Raw genomic sequence first — 17,189 nt, forward strand, 5'->3', positions numbered from 1 at the left:
CTGTGCAAAAAATTATAAAATTAAAATGTTCAAATGCTAATTTTGTTCTTATTTTTTCTAAAAAAATAGTAACATATCCCCTATTGCTTAGGACACGATCACATAGTGCTCCGGAACCACCAAATAAAACTTATAAATGAGAGATGTTGATCTCTTAGTGGATCAATCGAGCAGCAAGAAGAGAGATAACTACTAGCACAACAAGAACAAAAATACACCTATGCTTCATTTTGATCGGTCAAGTCTTAATTTTATTCACTACAAAACCGGACCTTATGTCTACCAGAATCTGGTGGGCCTCTACGAGGTTCCAAAGAGATGAGTATAGAAATAAGTGATAGGACTACAATTATTACATACCACCCGAGTAACGGTAGCCAAAACATCCATGATTCGTCTCCTTGCCTCTTCGTTGTCGCACATCTTTCTTTATCTCTTTCGTAATTATTCAGGTTTTCGACATGTGATGATAGCGAACTTGATTAAACCCTTCCTATATCCTTGGATCATCAATGGCATCACCAACGCCCCCTTTATGGTTTTCCATCCTGATCAAGTTATCCAGTCAGGAATGTAAAACAAGGCACAAAAAAGTGGCAACAAGAAGATACCAAATGCATTCCATAAAACAACCTACCACTTCGCAGCAATGATATGAAGCCGTTCCATGTCAATGCTGACCTTATCACAGCCGGCCAAAATGGGGCAACATACTCGGACCAATCCTCTGCCTTGATATCCTGCAACGAGAAAGTTTGTCACGAATTCGTCATCTTGCATACATACATATATATATATATATAAGCAATAGCCATGCAGTCAAAAAATCAAATTGATTGGATACTCAAATTAGTCTATTAGGGAGTTAGGTTGACTATTTTTCGACACATATCCAATTATGACAGGACATGATAACACAGAAAATAAGAGAGTCAGTTATATATAAGACCATGTATAGAAGTATCATGTTTGAATTTATAAAGATTGGAGTGTTATGAGCATGAGATTCATGGTTTTTCTTTTATCTTAATTTTTGTGGACTTCATGTACTTGCTCACTTTTTTAATAAATTTCTTTTGTTGCTGAAAAATATATATATATATATATATAAAATATTGGTCAACTGAAGAAGTTAATACCTCAAGAGAGAAGGATTGAAGTAATTTTACATAATCAGAAGTAGAACACCAAGCCGGAAGATAATAAGCGTCACAAATCTTCTTCAATAGAGCCGTTTCATCTGGCCGCAAAGATTCCTCAGAAGGGGAGAGGTCCCTATGGCACCAAGTTACTATTATAATCGTACCTCCAGGTGCTGCTACTCGAGCCAGCTCATTAACGAACTATTAGTATGAGAGAGTATAATGTGAGACAACAAAATCAAATACCCATAAAAGCAGTACAAAAATCAAGAACTTAGGTTTGATGACTTGGATTTGAGGTATCGATCATAGTAACAGAGGAGTAAGAGTGAGAGATAAAGAACCTTTGCTTTGTCAGGCATGTGTTCTCCACTCTCCATGGACCATACCAGATCAAATTGTGCACCAGGAAATGGTTGATTTAGAGCATCTGCAACTTGGAAGGAAACCTGCAAATCGCTCCCCTTGGTCACACAAAATCATCCATGGCTAGCATTTATTGTCTAAAAGTCAAGAAAATAAATTAGCGAATTGCACTAACGGTCCCTATAGTTTGGGGCTCGTGTCACTTTGGTCCTTCAATTTTCAACTGTGACACATTTAATTCTAAATTTTGAATCTTGTTCTAAATAAGGACAATTGAATACACCATTACTTAATTTCAAGGGTAAAATCATCAATTTGATAAAATATAAACTAATTTGACAAACATAAATGTCAAAAAAAAAAATTTTGAATTTTTAAAAATTATTTCTACCCGCCAAAGACAAAATTATGTAAAATTAATAAATCTTTTAGATATTTATTTATTTATTTATTTTAACAAATTAATTTTTATTATATGATTGGATGATGATCATATAATGGATGATTGTTAGGATTTTAACGTGTAATCGATATATTTAATATATGAAATATTTTTAGTTTTGAAATTTTTGATTTAATTGATTGGTTTAATAATGATATCAAAATTGTCGCCATATTTGACTTTTGCAAAAATGGAAACTCATTTAATGAAAATAAAAACGACCACCCATTATATGATCATCATCCAAACACATAATAGGAAGAAAAAAATGGTAAAATAAATAAATATATAAAAGATTTATCAATTTTACATAATTTTATCTTTAGTGGGTAAAAATAATTTTTAAAAATTTAAAATACTTTTTGATATTTATTTTTGTCAAATTAGTTTATATTTTATCAAATTGATGATTTTGCCCTTGAAATTAAGCAACGGGATCTTCAATTGTCTTTATTTGAAATAAGATTCAAAATTTAAGATCAAATGTGTCACAATTAAAAAATCAGGGACCAAAGTGACATAAGCTCCAAACTATAAGGACTGTTAGCGTAATTCACCCAAAATAAAATAGAATAGAGACAGGAACAATTTGCCCAATGAGTTCCATCAGATGTGTCTAAGAAAAACCAGTGAGGATCTAAAATCAATATAATAATATGATTGAACAATTAAACCACAGATTATATGTGCACCTGCAATGAAATGAATAATCATAATTGGCATATTGATTTTTTCCCCCACACCAAGATAACAACAGTTCAGATAACTAAATTTTATCTTTCAAAGGCGGCATTCTATGACAAATCTTATGGGATTGTTGATTTTCAGTCATAATTGTAGCACGGAAATCAGAGATATCCCACAGAAATACTTGAAAATATCAACCTCCCCTGAGGCTCGGGTGAGCATTGCTTATTCCATGCAATAGTTTTCTTCTCCTATTCTAAGAAAGTGAAAGAATGATAAACTATACTCTTAACTAGGACCAAATGGAATTTTCAAACCCATGCACCAGCCAAACTTCAACAGAATAATTTAAATGATGCAGATAACATCTACTCCAAGAGGTAAGTAAGATTTCATAAAACGAATAATTTAAATGATGCAGACAACATATACTCCATGGAGGTAGGTGAGATACCGTAATCTCATAGACTGAGGTCAACTGAAATTTAGGTACACTAAGGGTTTCCATTACCTTCCCTTGCTCATTTTCAAAAAACAGCTAGAAAGTGGAAAGCATAATAAAGCTCACACAAACCTTGCTGGCTAATCCTTGGGAAGTGGCAAGACCTTCAGCCATTTGGGCTTGGACGGGGCTCAGGGTGATGCCTTGGCATTGGGCCTCATATTTCCTAGCTAGATATCTAGAACTGCCTCCAATTCCACATCCAACATCAACAATACTCTTAGGTCTCTTCATTGGATTCTCTGCAAACCAATTCATCGAGACATTAAAATATAAAGAAAAGAAACATGTAGAAGGTAACCTCCATTCACAAATAGGCATATGAGAGAAACACATATACACATACACGGCGAGAGAGAGAGAGAGAGCTTCTAATAATGAGACAAGCAACACTTCCCATCCACTAAACTTCACCAAACCTTTTCCCTACGGAATTTACAAACTCAGATAATGTAGAGCGCCACAAAGCTACATAATGACTAGAAACAAACGAAGAAAAATACAATGAGAACAAAATGAATCCTATCAAGAATGACCAAATTCTAATTTCGGCATAAATTAGTTCAAACATTGGATTAGATTTTTCTAAGAAATTCTTAGTTTTTTATATTTGACAATATAATAAATTCTTACTATTTTTTTGGTCCAAGCAACATCAGGTGAGGGGAAAAAAAAACAAAAGAAAATACCAAAACAGAACAGCAAAGCAAGTTGGAACATCAACGCTAAAAAAGAAAACTATCCCACTTCACAGCCTGGGAGATCAAGCTCCAAAATCTCTCTCAGATGATCAGGGATGGTAAAATGAAAGACCAGACAAGAAGTAACAACCCATACTTGGCTGAAACCGCCACCCAATTGGCTGCTCCATTGGCTCACCTATAAACCATACAAGCTTGATAAAAGACCTACTGTAAATTGGATACAAGAAATGTATTTTGGTTAAGTTATAGAAGTATTTAATATAGCAGTAGTTCAGTCTTTAGGGTTTTGTTCTTCTCGTACCATGTTGGATCACCATCTCAAACCTACTCTCTCTCTCTCTCTCTTCGAGGTAATCATCTGGTTCTTCTTCCATTCTAGTGCATCACCATCGCAAACTAGTGGCAACCTCAGTGGGAATTTCTTCTCTTGAATTGAATCAAATCCATCAAGTTGTTCTCTACATCGTTTGTCACGACCCCAAACCGCCCCTAGTAGTTTGGTGCCGTGAGGGCCGGTAATCCGAGATTACCGAAAGCCAACTCTCGAAATTCACACACAATCAGAGTATAATTTATGGGGCTTACAAGTGCGGAAGCAATAATCTAAAATACAAGTGGTCCATAAGAGCAGTGCATAAGTCAAATGAAATGGCATACATCTTTACATAGCTTTACAACTTGAATACATATAGAAATAAAGTATAAAAATACATATTACATCTTAACAAAAGGGCTTCTCAAGCCGACATGTTCAAATACGAAAGCTTCAAGATTGCCGACATCCTCACTGCCGACATAACATGCATACAAAACACACATCTCGGCGTAGCCGACTTCTTGCTTGATACCTACATATATATATAGGGAGGGTGAGCTTGGATACTCAGTGAATGGTATAAGTAATAAAGGGGTTAAATGAATTATTCCCGAGGTCTTTGTCAAAACAATACATAATATATCATTGTCAAAACCATACTTATCATAGCTTGTATAAAACATGAGATAAATCTTGTTCATCAACCAAATCTTGGTCTTTCAAAACTTACATACTTAACATGTGTGCTACTAATGCTTATAGTCTCTTAGCACGTACGGACTTCACATGTGTGCTACTAATGCTTATAGTCCCCTAGCACGTATGAACTTCACATATGTGCTACTAATGCTTAAAGTCCCTTAGCACGTACGGACTTCACATGTGTGCTACTAATGCTTAAAGTCCCCTAGCACGTACGGACTTGTGCCACAATTGCTTAAAGTCCCCTGGCACGTACGGACTTGTGTCACAATTGCTTAAAGTCCCCTGGCACGTATGGACTTCACATATGTGCTACTAATGCTTATAGTCCCCTAGCACGTATGGACTTTCAAAGATTGTCATCAAAACAAAGCTTACTTGATACATTGCCATCCAAATATACTTGATACATAAAATGGGGATATCATTCATGCTTAACAAATACTTTTATCAAAACAAGTCAAAGCTTTATCAATACGTTATAACATAACTTTATTAGAAATACCACTCACTTAGTTCTTGGGACGTCGGGATCAAGGCAAGGGTCCAAGTCCTACAAACACATGGCAAAGCATACTAAACATACTTCTCAAAACAGGTCTCACATGCATGCAAATGATCTCGGGAAAACATGCTGGCAGTCAAAACACTGTTTTACATGTCAGGAAGACATGCTGGGTACCAACCAGGTCTTTGCCGAGGCCCCACACCTCCTGGCCGAGGTGTGGCTACCTAGGCTTCGGCATGCAGCTGCACGCCGAGGTGCGCACAAAACAAACTGAGAGTGTAAGTGATCATGCAAGGTAGGCCAAGGTGAGATACGATGCTTGGCCTAAGTGTGAGGTCTAGGTAAGAGTGATCTCGGCGACTACACTTCGGGAAGTGAGGTCTGGAGATCTGGGTTTCCACCCGTAAAGAACAGGAAGAATATGAACGTGAAGATCATGAAAAACATGAATGCTAAAATCATAACTTTATTATAAAAATCTGGGATTTCATGCTATGAGTTCGAAAACATGGACCTGGGTACCCATGCTTGAAAATCATGTGAAAACAAACACAAAATCATGGATCTTGGCATGAGCCTTCGGATCAAAACATGACTTTTCTTGAAGAACACATGAATGCCATTTTCTCTTTCTAAAACCGAACTTCAAAGCAATGCATGGCTTACAAATCATATTCAATCATGCAATGCAATAACATAAACATAAAGAACAGCATGAGCGGATCAAGAATCTAACCTTAGAACACGGATCTAACGGTTCGATCTCAAGGAATCAAGCTTAGAAATCCACTCTCTCTCAAGAACTCTTCTCCCTCTTCTAGAGCTTCTCTCTCCTCTCCAAAACAAGTATAGGAACAAATGATGGGTTTCTCTCTCTGCCGGCTGACTTAACTCTCAGCTCGGACACGTGGCAACGGCTGGTTGGTTCTCCTCAAAAAGGTGATAGATTGACAAGACAAGACTATGACAAAGTGTATCCAACAAGCTACTCGGTATGGCACTCCGGCAAGTGGTGACATCGGCTAAGGACAAGGCTTCGGCAACTAAGGTGACAATGACCTCGGCCAGGGAGGACGACACTTGACTAAGCTGTGCCACACCTTGGCCTAGATGTGCCACACCTCGGTCTAGGTCATACCACTCCAGGACAAGATCGCTCAGGTGCAAAGGTAACATCTCGGCCTAGATGATACACATCTCGGCCTTGGTGACTCACACCTCAGCCTAGATAATGCCATCTCGGTCAATATGTCAGGGCGAAGGTGGAGGTCAAACGAAGGGGTTCCAAGATACTTCTAGACTGAAGATGACCTCGGCTTGGAATGATTTAGGCGTAACATGACCTAGGCTTGGTATGACTTCGGCTAACATAACCTAGGCTTGAGACACCAAGGAAGGAAACAAGCATGCACACAACACTTAGGCAAATCGCATAGACATCAAAACAAGGCATGGATCTTACCTAGGCAAAACAAGTCATAAACATGCAAATACAAGCTTAACGAGTCATAATCATACCAATGTTCATGAACATGACTAAGACATAAATGTGGGTTGTTACATCGTTCACATCACAGCCTCCTTTGTTCGCACAAACTGTCTGAATCAAAGCTCTGACCCGCCCCAATACAACCCATCTATGGCCAGCATTAATCACACACCAGTGGATCTGCAATTCAAATTCAGACTAGTTGAAGGCAATTCAGACTACATTTGTCACGGCTCAACACGACCCAAGGAACTTTAACTTGGATTTCTCCTATTATCTAGACATGTATGAGGACACCAAGACACACATTCAGCCTCCACTGTTAACCACTTCATCTACTTATCTCACTCGGGTCACAGGGATGTCAAAACCTCATGTCACTTTTGACATGTGAAGTTTGTGTTGTTAGGAAGGACATTGGAATAATTATATGTCTTAAATTTACAGCTCCTAGCTCAAGCAATGTTTCACCTTCCTCAGTGCAGCCTCTGATTGAGCAGTTACAGCCTATGCTTGTATCTTTTTCCTTAACTCCGTCCTTTGTTTCTACAATGTCCTCTATACATCCAGGTTTGCAAGGTTCCTATGCATCTGGTCCCTAACCCACTGCATGGATATTAGATTCTGACTCCTCTCATTACAAGACACCTAACTTATCCACTCTAAGTAATTATGTTTCTTCCTCTTCTCCTGTTATTATTTTTGCTGCAAATGGTTCTTCTATAGTCAGTTCTTCCATCTTCATCCACTTCTTTGTCTATGACCTTGTTTGCTATTATTAGAGTGCATTACATGTGCGCATTACAAAATTTTGAATAGACAAAAAAAAATGTGAACAGAGAGAAGGAAAAAAAAATCCAACAGCTAGCATAACAGATGTTTGGAACACAAAAATTTGATGAGGAGGTTAGTGAGAAACCAGTTTTTTGCCAGCTCCCCTCTTTTATGCTTTTTAATTAAATAAATAATCATGTCCTAAAAATTCTCTCTCTCTCTCTCCCTCTCCCCTATCCTTTTGTTCTCATGTCATCATTGTCCTGATCAAGTAGTCACCAGCTCATTGCCTTCCACAGTTGTAGTGACATCAAGACATGTAAAAAATTTCTCTCCCTCTTTATCTTTCTGTCTGTCTGCTCAATTTATTTTTCCAATCATAGCCCTTAACAATACTTTACCATAGCACATAGCAGTCAACAACTCCACCATCTGCTCTTTGGCAAGGAAAATACCAGCAGCACAGCCAGTGCTCACATGACTCAATTAAAACAGAAAAGCCAAAAATGTTTTCTAAAAGGATTAATAAACAGAAGGATGACTCACTGATGCGTAATGAAGAAATAAGCAAGTTATTGACCACGTGAAACTTGGGAACAAATCGAGATAAAAAGACCCAGACTATTGTTAAATTTTTTCTTTTTCTTTTTTCTTTTTTTTTTTTTTGAACAAGGTTAAATTTCTTCATTAGAACCACCACAAATCAGCCTAAAATTTCTATATTCAAGTACTTAAAAGATTGTAGTACCTAATTTACAATCTGTTTGGGAATAATAAATTATTTGTTGATTTAAGAGAGAGAGAGAGAGAGAGAGAGAGAGAGAAGAGGAGAAAATAATAGTTTTATCGAAGGGAAAATAAAATAAAAGGTATTCCTATCTTATTTGGATAGCCCACATAAAGGAAATGAAACCAAACTGCTACAGGTTATATTACCAAAATAAATTTTTATGTTTTAGTTTCCATACAATTTTGATATTATAAATTAAGATTGTGCTTCTCTCAAGTTTAGAACTTGAGGGGCCAGTGGGACTCGCCAATGGTCTTGATTTGATGATCCGAAACGTTCATTTTGTAGGATCTTAAATTTATATCTGTTAAATATTGTATAGACAAATAGAGAGCATTGTATATTGAATTGATATATTAAATCTGTATTGAATGTTATGTTGAGCTCTCTCCTTTATAGAGGAGAGGGAGAACAATTACAAACCGAAAGTAGAAGCACAAACCAAACAACATTATTAAAGGTTTGACAGCTAATATATATACTAATATATACTAACAGCCCCCCTCAAACTCAAGGAGGATAAACATTAACCAACTTGAGTTTGGAGAGAGTAACAAAACGTGAAAATAAACTAAAGATAAAAGAGGATAAGAGACACTATATGGTCGTGTCGGACCGCTGTAGAGGACACTGTATGGTCGTGTCAGACCGTTGTTGAAGACACTGTGTGGTCGTGTCGGACCGTTGCAGGAGCTAACCAGAATCAATGTCGGAACAGTTTACGAGGTCATGCTAGACCGATGTAGCAAATACTGTGTGATCGTGTCAGACCGTTGGAAAAGCTAACCGAAATCAATGTCGGGATAGTTTACAGGGTCATGCCGGACCGATGTAACAGACATTGTGTGGTCGTGTCAGACCGTTGGAGAATACACTGTATGTTCATGTATATATAGGTTGCCTAAAGATATACATATATATATATATATATATATATATCGAGCCCTCAAAAGGCACGCCCAATACATCAAAAAGCGTGCCTGACACTGTGACGTCGAACGGCACGCGATGCGCGTGTCTGCCTTGGCTTGCGCGCCCGGTTTGTCGTTTCAAAAGTTGCATTGTCTATATAACCGAGGCTGAGGCTGAGGCTGAGGCTGAGGCTGTGCAAAACAAACCAGCTAAAACCTCTTCGTTCTCAAACACTCTGCAACCAACCCTTCTTCGTTCTCAAACACTCTGCAACCAACCTTTTCTGACATTACCAGTCTGAAATCTCTGCTTCTCTGAAACACTCTGTTTCTCTGAAACTGAAACACTCAGCAACCCCCTGCTTGTACTACCTCTGATGTGGCATCTTCTTCCCGTGGTCCTCTCACCCTTTTTCCAGACTTGAATGAGGCCACAATAGAGAGAACTGGTTTGACCGCCCTTGAATCGCGACCAAACGCCCCTGGACCAAGCGTCCCTGTGTTTGCTCTGTTGAACTTTCCGATGCTGTCAGTAGAACAAATAATGGCAGCTCAATCGGATATTGAGGCTAACCATTATACGTTGAAGTCATGTGTGGAGACCATGACGGCGGTCACGAACTTGTCTCACCGGCTTCAAAATAGAACAAGTGAGGTACAGCAGTTAAATGCCCAACTGGCTCTGCTCCAGCGCATGTATAAGGATGCGCGAGCAGAGATATGTGTGCTGAAAGTGGAAAACAAAGAGCTGAAACGGAAGGCCACCGTTATGTTCCGATTCGAAGGGCCGCCATATGCTGCATTTGAGGAGCAGCGGGGAGGCAACTCGCTCGGCGGCGTGGGAAGCACTGAGGCAGAGCCAGCCAGAGTCGCCCAAGAGGAAGGCAAAAGGAAGAGACCGGGGACGGAGGTGAGGAAGTGAGGTCGGCTTTTTGTGGTGGTTGTGGGTTGGTGGTGGTGTTGTTGTTGTCCTTTTTTTTTTTTTTTTTTTTTTTGTTGTTGTTGTTTTGGTGTTTGTGTGGAATGAAAACGAGTTGGTGGTGAAGGATTTTTATTTAATTTTTTTTTTTAAGAAAGATAAAAGAAAATAAACAAAGTGGTAAACAAATATGAAGATATGATGAGAGGTGGGTGGCACAAGCTGGATGAATATTTTATGTATTGGCCCTCGGGGTGGAGGACAAAGAAGAGACAGCATGTGTTGGTTTTTTAGCTAAGGGAGGCACACACAAAAATAAAATAAAAGAATGATGATGAGAATGGGTAGTGGGTGGGTGGATGAGTAAAGGGAGAGAGAAAAAGCTGTTTGAGCGAAAGAGTGGGTTGTGGTGCAAACAAGGATGTAAAATAAAATAAAGAAAGTGGGGCAATGGGTAATAAAGATATATTTGAGAGAAAAAGGTGAACACAAGTGGAAAATAAAGTGGCTGAGTATTAAACAAAAAGTTAACACAAGTGGGTAATAGAGTGGCTAAGTATTATTTGAGAGAAAAAGGTTAACACAAGTTGAACGGCAGTGGTGGTTCTAAGACCAACAAGGACCTTCGCGCTGGAGTTGCTCTATGCGCATACGCCGCCTTTCTCGGCCACATCGACGGGTTGCGCGAGCTTGGTCACTGCTTTCAAGACGGCTACGACGTGCGCCAGAACATCGTCGAGGGCCGCTGATTCCACGTTAGCCACGAGCCGGATGTTGTGGCGGAGACCAGCATGGAGAGCACGGCGGTGGAGTAGCTGGTGGTGGAGTAGCCGGAGGGGGAGTGGCCGGTGGTAGAGCTGAAACCGGCGAAGCGGACACCACAGGAGGTGTGGCCGGAGATTGACCTCCAACGCGGGCGACGACAATGCAGATAAAAGCTACAACATAGACGGACCTGTGATCCATATCCACGGCCTCACTGGTGTGAAGGTGTTGATTATTCCTTCAGAGAGACAAGAGTTCAGTTCAGTTATGGAATTTGTGGCAACGGAGTGAAGGTATGTGCAGAGGTCCGGCGGGCGGCTAAGGCGAGGCTGCCACCCTCCGGTGAAGCGAAATTACTAGGTTCTTAACCTAGCTCTGATACCATGTTAAATATTGTATAGACAAATAGAGAGCATTGTATATTGAATTGATATATTAAATTTGTATTGAATGTTATGTTGGGCTCTCTCCTTTATAGAGGAGAGGGAGAACAATTACAACCGAAAGTAGAAGTACAAACCAAACAACATTATTAAAGGTACATTATTAAAGGTTTGACAGCTAATATATATACTAATATATACTGACAATATCATCCATAAAAAAAATTAAGTGAATCCATCATAACTTTTTTTTTATTTTACCATTTTTTTTTGGATGGTTTAATTTGAAAAACATATTTGTCGTCGTCAATTTTTTCAAAGATAAATGTGATAAAATGAATGGATTACGATTATCAAATCGATTTAATTTTTTTCATAAATGATATACACTCGAGGCCTACAAAATAAACGATTTAAATTATCAAAATGGACCAATGGTGAGCCCACGAACCCCTCAATTTTTCTCAGGTTCAAAGTCTAACCCAATAATTATAATACGTTAACAATTACCCATTTCTTTTCTCTCCCAAATTATCGACTTTGGAAATATTAATTTTAAGAGAAATAATTTCACTCACTCTGTTTAGGAACAAGGAGGGAAAAGAAATGAAATGAGCATATAAATCTGGAGAGAAAAAGAAAAGAAGACAAAAGATTATTGAGAGGGAGATTTATGATCTGGATTGGGCCGCGGTAATGACCGGACAAATTGTGGGCCGAACACATTTTGGGCCGCGGTGGCCTGGGCCTATCCAGAAGGGATTTTCGCTCGGTAATGGCAAAGGGCGTGTGGAACCGAGCTACTCGGACTTGGTACGGAAGCCGGTCAAGTGAGGGTTCGACTGAGATGTCCACAGCCTCACAGGGTTCCACGGTTCGTGCGTTGCTCGGTCGCAAGACACGCACCCGTGGCTCGGCATGAAGGCCTTTGGTTAACCGGCATGCCCTACTTCAAGCTCGGCTTTGCCGGAATGCACCCAAGCTCGGCTTTTACGGATCTCGGTTATTAGAGCATTTGGGTGTGAAGTGCAGTATAGCCGTTGATAGCCGAGAAGCTGCAGCCCGGCTGCCGAGCTCCCAGTAGAGTGGGCTGGCAGTATGGTTAGGTGTTGTTCAGCAAGATTTGTGCTGACAGATGGGATAGCAACACTACGTGTTGAGAGACTAATGGGAGTAGATTTAGGGCGGAGAAGGTATTTAAGCAAGTCTGCGCCCCCATGCTGAGGTAGATCAACATTTGGTGAGACTTACACAAAACACTCAATCCTCTCTCTCTCTCTCTCTCTCTATCCCTGTGTGTGCCTAACTTGATCGTTGGAGGGGTATTCCAGCCACACACCGTCGGGTAGCTCACGCCGTTGTGCTTGCAGGTCGATCGGACAGACAGGAGCTTGGAAGAAAGGAATACGGGCTTGCCTAAATATTTGCTTCCCGTACAATTGGCGTCGTCTGTGGGAAACTTGACAGACAAAACCTTGTCTTCCAGGCTCATCTGATCGCCGTCCATGGCGAATGACAACGAGATTCCGTTGTCTGCCATCGACGGAGTTACCCCGGAGTCAGGCAGACGGAGAGAAGGGCATCCCACCATCATTCCTCCGATGGCGGACCTGGAGACTTCCCCAGGAGGACATTCAAGAGATGTGTGGGATAAGCGCGGAAGAAGCTTTGGTCATTCACGGAGTCCAGACGGTCACCGGCGGCGAAGAGAATCGCACGTCAGACGATTGGAACACAAGCTAAGGGACCAAGACGCCATCATCCGGCAAATGGCGGCGGAGATGGAGGATCTTAAGCGGAATCTCAAAGGGAAGGGTGTAGCTGGAGTGGAGGACCACAGTGAGCGCACCCAACCATGTCGTTCAGGCAGTCAGAGCCAGCGGCGTACTCCGTCCATCTCAATCACCAGAAGTTACAAGGTTGGAGATTTCGACGCGCACGTAGAGAAGTCTAGCGCGCAAGATAGCACCTATCAACCCTCACGTCCGCCGACGACGTCGAGGTATTCTTATTCCGCTCATTCAGAGGATTTACGGGTAGTCTTGAAGGAACGGGCTCGCCGGCAGGAGGCTCAGAGGGTGCCAGCGTTCCAGCGGCTATCCTATGGGGTTCACGCCAGTGAAAAGGTCAGAATGCCTCCACCCCGCCTCGCTGCGCCCCTCCTTTTAGACACAGACTTGGCGAGGCTGAGCGCTACTCCTTTCTTCTTAGAAATAGAAACAACACCGCTTCCGACAGGGTTCCACCAGCCAAAATTCACGCTCTACGACGGGAAAACCGATCCTTATATGCATGTAAGCCACTTCCGACAGGTCATGGCCGGACATAGGCGAAATGACGCCCTTATGTGCCTTATCTTCCCGTCAAGCTTTGGCGAGCTGGGCTTGAAATGGTTTGAGAGGCTGCCGGAGGGGAGCATAGAAAGGTGGCATCAGTTGGCGGAAGCCTTTGTGACGCGCTTCAAAACCAACACCAAAACGCCGAAGGAAGTTGACCACCTTTTCAGTGTCAAGATGGAGCCGAGCAACACGCTCAAGGCATACAACTCCAGATACTGGGAAACCTTTAACGAGATCTTGGATTGCCCGGTCAACCTTGCAATCACGCAGTATAAGCGTGGTCTCTCGGTCGGACATAGACTGCGGGACTCGCTTACTATGCACCAGCCGACATCCATGGGCCAATTAATGCAACGCATCAACGAGCACATCTGAGTAGAAGATGATGCGGCAGTATCTACCGCGAAGGCAACTCCGGTAGGAACAGACAAGAGGTCGGCTGGCAAGGTGCACGCGGTCGGACACGAGATCAACCGTTCAAATGATTGCGCTGAGGAATCTGACCGGGGTTCAAATCGTCGGAACCGGGGTAGGGGTCGACGAAATGACCGCGATGAATACCCTCGCGACGACGTAGCTGATGCGAACAGAAGGTTGAAAACCAGGACAGGCATCACCACGGTCATTAAGATTCCAATTTATCGCATACTTAGTGAAATCCGGGACGAGGATTATGTCCGGTTTCCTACTAAGCTAGGCGATGCGCAGAAGGGTTTCAATCCACGGTACCGCTGCACATTTCACCGAGAGCGCGGCCACCGGACAGAGGACTGTTTGCCTTTGAGGCAACACTTGGAAGAGTTAGTCGCAGCCGAACACCTGGACCTTTACATTGACGGGGGCGTGAAGGCAAATCAAGCCCCGGTTGATCCGCGCGGACCGGATGACTTGGAGGCACCCCCACAGGGCATTGTTAATGTTATCCACGGCATTGTGGAACCGACGCGTGTATGTGAACTCCGAGGTCAAGGAAATGAACCCAAGTCAAGGATTTCAAAGCAAACTCAATATGTTCGCAATTAGAATCTCACCTGAAAACTTTCTGCTTTCTTCGCAAGCCTTCCAAGCCAAAATCTGAAATTTCAAGCGGAAACTAAAATCATTAGATTTTATTTTTTAACATATCAAATGTTGATCAACAGATTTATACTATATAGCACAAAGAATCCCAATTGTTGTGAATTCTCTATGGTTATTTGCATTGAAATTGTTTGTTCATCCTATTGTTGCTTTAATTGCTGAAAATTTAGTTAATTGTTTGTGGTTTTGACGATTTCTGATTGTGATGCGAAGTTCGGTAATTCTCTGTAAATTCATGTAAACTATGTCTGTAAATTCATGTACACTATGTTTGTAAAAATATTTTGAATATTGTTTAATTAAAACCGGCTGCTATGAAGAATGAATAATGCCTCTGCTCTCATGAGTCATACCCCCAGTTTAAGGTGAGTACACAATGAAATCTATTGAAAATTTTATTACGCATGTATAGACTGACTATGCATTTTTGGGGGGGAGTATTTGAAAAAAAATGTGACAATTGTTGCTTTTGTTTTCATTTTTATATTTATTTTTTCTAAACTCGAACAATGATCATTAGGTGAATCATTTAGTGATTTTAAAATTTGAGTAATGAGAAAGACTCAAAAACTGTGATCTAAGACTCAAATGTTGATTAAAAAAATGAACAATTCAAATCTTAATATTATTTTAGTCCGTTATTATGATAATTTGAATTGTTCATTTTTTCAAATCCTATGTACAAATTAGTTATGAGAAAAATTAGATTGATAAGATAATTATAACTACATTATTTCATCATATATATTTATCTTAAAAAAATAGACGATAAGTATAATTTTAAAAATAATCCACAATTTTTTTTATATATAAAATCACATAATTATAATTACTAAATTAATATAATTCTGTTTATGAATAATTTACAAATAACAAATAAACAAATTAAATAATTTTATGGTATATCTACACCCCCACAAAGCCTCCAACTCACACAGTGGATTGGGAAGAATTCTCCCCTTACTATAAATAGGACAATAAAAGACTAATATATCTGAATTTACTTTTTGTAGAAAGGAAATGGCGACTGATTCTCCTTTGGTCACACATTCTTGTTGGGTTTCTCTATTACATCTATTCCTCTTTTCTACTCAGTCCATTTCTCTTTGGCTTTTTCTTCGGTTCTTTTCATTTTCTTTGTCATCGACTATGAAGCACCGACACTTCAACATAGGTACCGTAGTCATGTCAGACACGTTTGGGATACAGAGATGGCAGAGACATGCTAGAACAAGTATTCGAGACATACCATGTGACGTGTCTATTTTTTTTTATTTTTTTTCATGGGACACGGCAAGAACATGCGAAGTTACCACAGGTCTAATTTTAATTTTTCAAAGCTAAAATAAAAGGCTAAAGATAAAACAAAAGGGAAGAGAGGGTCGTCTTGGTAATTACATCTTCGGAACAAAAGCTTTATTGTTGTGACTTGTCTAATGATTCGTAACTTATTTTAAAGGCTCTTTCTTTTTATGGCAATGAGCCTTAGTATTCAGCTGGAGGCTGTGGTAATGAAATTAATACAACCATTCTCAATTGATTGTGAGGCATTCATCCTGTTCACATGATTTGCCATGGCATTGATTGATTAATATATTTAACGAAGCTATTTCAATAATTCCTAAGAAAGAGGTTGATTTGGAGGTGTTGCAATGAAAGCTTAGGGCTTGGTTACAAATATATATATGTGAATTTAATATATATGGGCTTAAGAAAGAAGAAAATAGCGTATCTGGCTGTGCAAAAAATTATAAAATTAAAATGTTCAAATGTTAATTTTGTTCTTATTTTTTCTAAAAAAATAGTAACATATCCCCTATTGCTTAGGCCACGATCACATAGTGCTCCGGAACCACCAAATAAAAGTTATATATGAGAGATGTTGATCTCTTAGTGGATCAATCGAGCAGCAAGAAGAGAGATAACTACTAGCACAACAAGAACAAAAATACACCTATGCTTCATTTTGATCGGTCAAGTCTTAATTTTATTCACTACAAAACCGGACCTTATGTCTACCAGAATCTGGTGGGCCTCTACGAGGTTCCAAAGAGATGAGTATAGAAATAAGTGATAGGACTACAATTATTACATACCACCCGAGTAACGGTAGCCAAAACATCCATGATTGGTCTCCTTGCCTCTTCGTTGTCGCACATCTTTCTTTATCTCTTTCGTAATTATTCAGGTTTTCGACATGTGATGATAGCGATCTTGATTAAACCCTTCCTATATCCTTGGATCATCAATGGCATCACCAACGCCCCTTTTATGGTTTTCCATCCTGATCAAGTTATCCAGTCGGGAATGTAAAACAAGGCACAAAAAAAGTGGCAACAAGAAGATACCAAATGCATTCCATAAAACAAC

At 40.0% G+C, this 17,189-nt stretch overlaps 1 protein-coding gene and 1 pseudogene across 3 annotated transcripts in view; both read right to left on the reverse strand.

The window, feature by feature from the left end:
- Positions 1–203: 203 nt before the first annotated feature.
- On the reverse strand, positions 204–17,052 carry LOC145814017 (gamma-tocopherol methyltransferase, chloroplastic-like; annotated as a pseudogene). Its single transcript, XR_014357480.1, has 7 exons — positions 16,916–17,052; positions 14,771–14,813; positions 3,212–3,381; positions 1,487–1,591; positions 1,140–1,343; positions 638–740; positions 204–548 (listed from the first exon to the last, which is right to left on the reverse strand). The product of XR_014357480.1 is annotated as a gamma-tocopherol methyltransferase, chloroplastic-like (transcript).
- LOC145814016 (gamma-tocopherol methyltransferase, chloroplastic-like) overlaps positions 16,759–17,189 on the reverse strand; it is a 28,096-nt gene continuing 27,665 nt past the window's right edge. For both annotated transcript variants that reach the window (XM_082910484.1, XM_082910483.1), the window contains exon 6: positions 16,759–17,103. The gene's annotated coding sequence lies outside the window, so the exon portion shown is untranslated. The remainder of the gene's footprint in view (positions 17,104–17,189) is intronic.

The sequence above is a fragment of the Camellia sinensis genome, unplaced genomic scaffold (assembly GCF_055761805.1).
Source record: "Camellia sinensis isolate YWXY unplaced genomic scaffold, ASM5576180v1 Unanchor1, whole genome shotgun sequence".
NCBI lineage: Eukaryota > Viridiplantae > Streptophyta > Magnoliopsida > Ericales > Theaceae > Camellia > Camellia sinensis.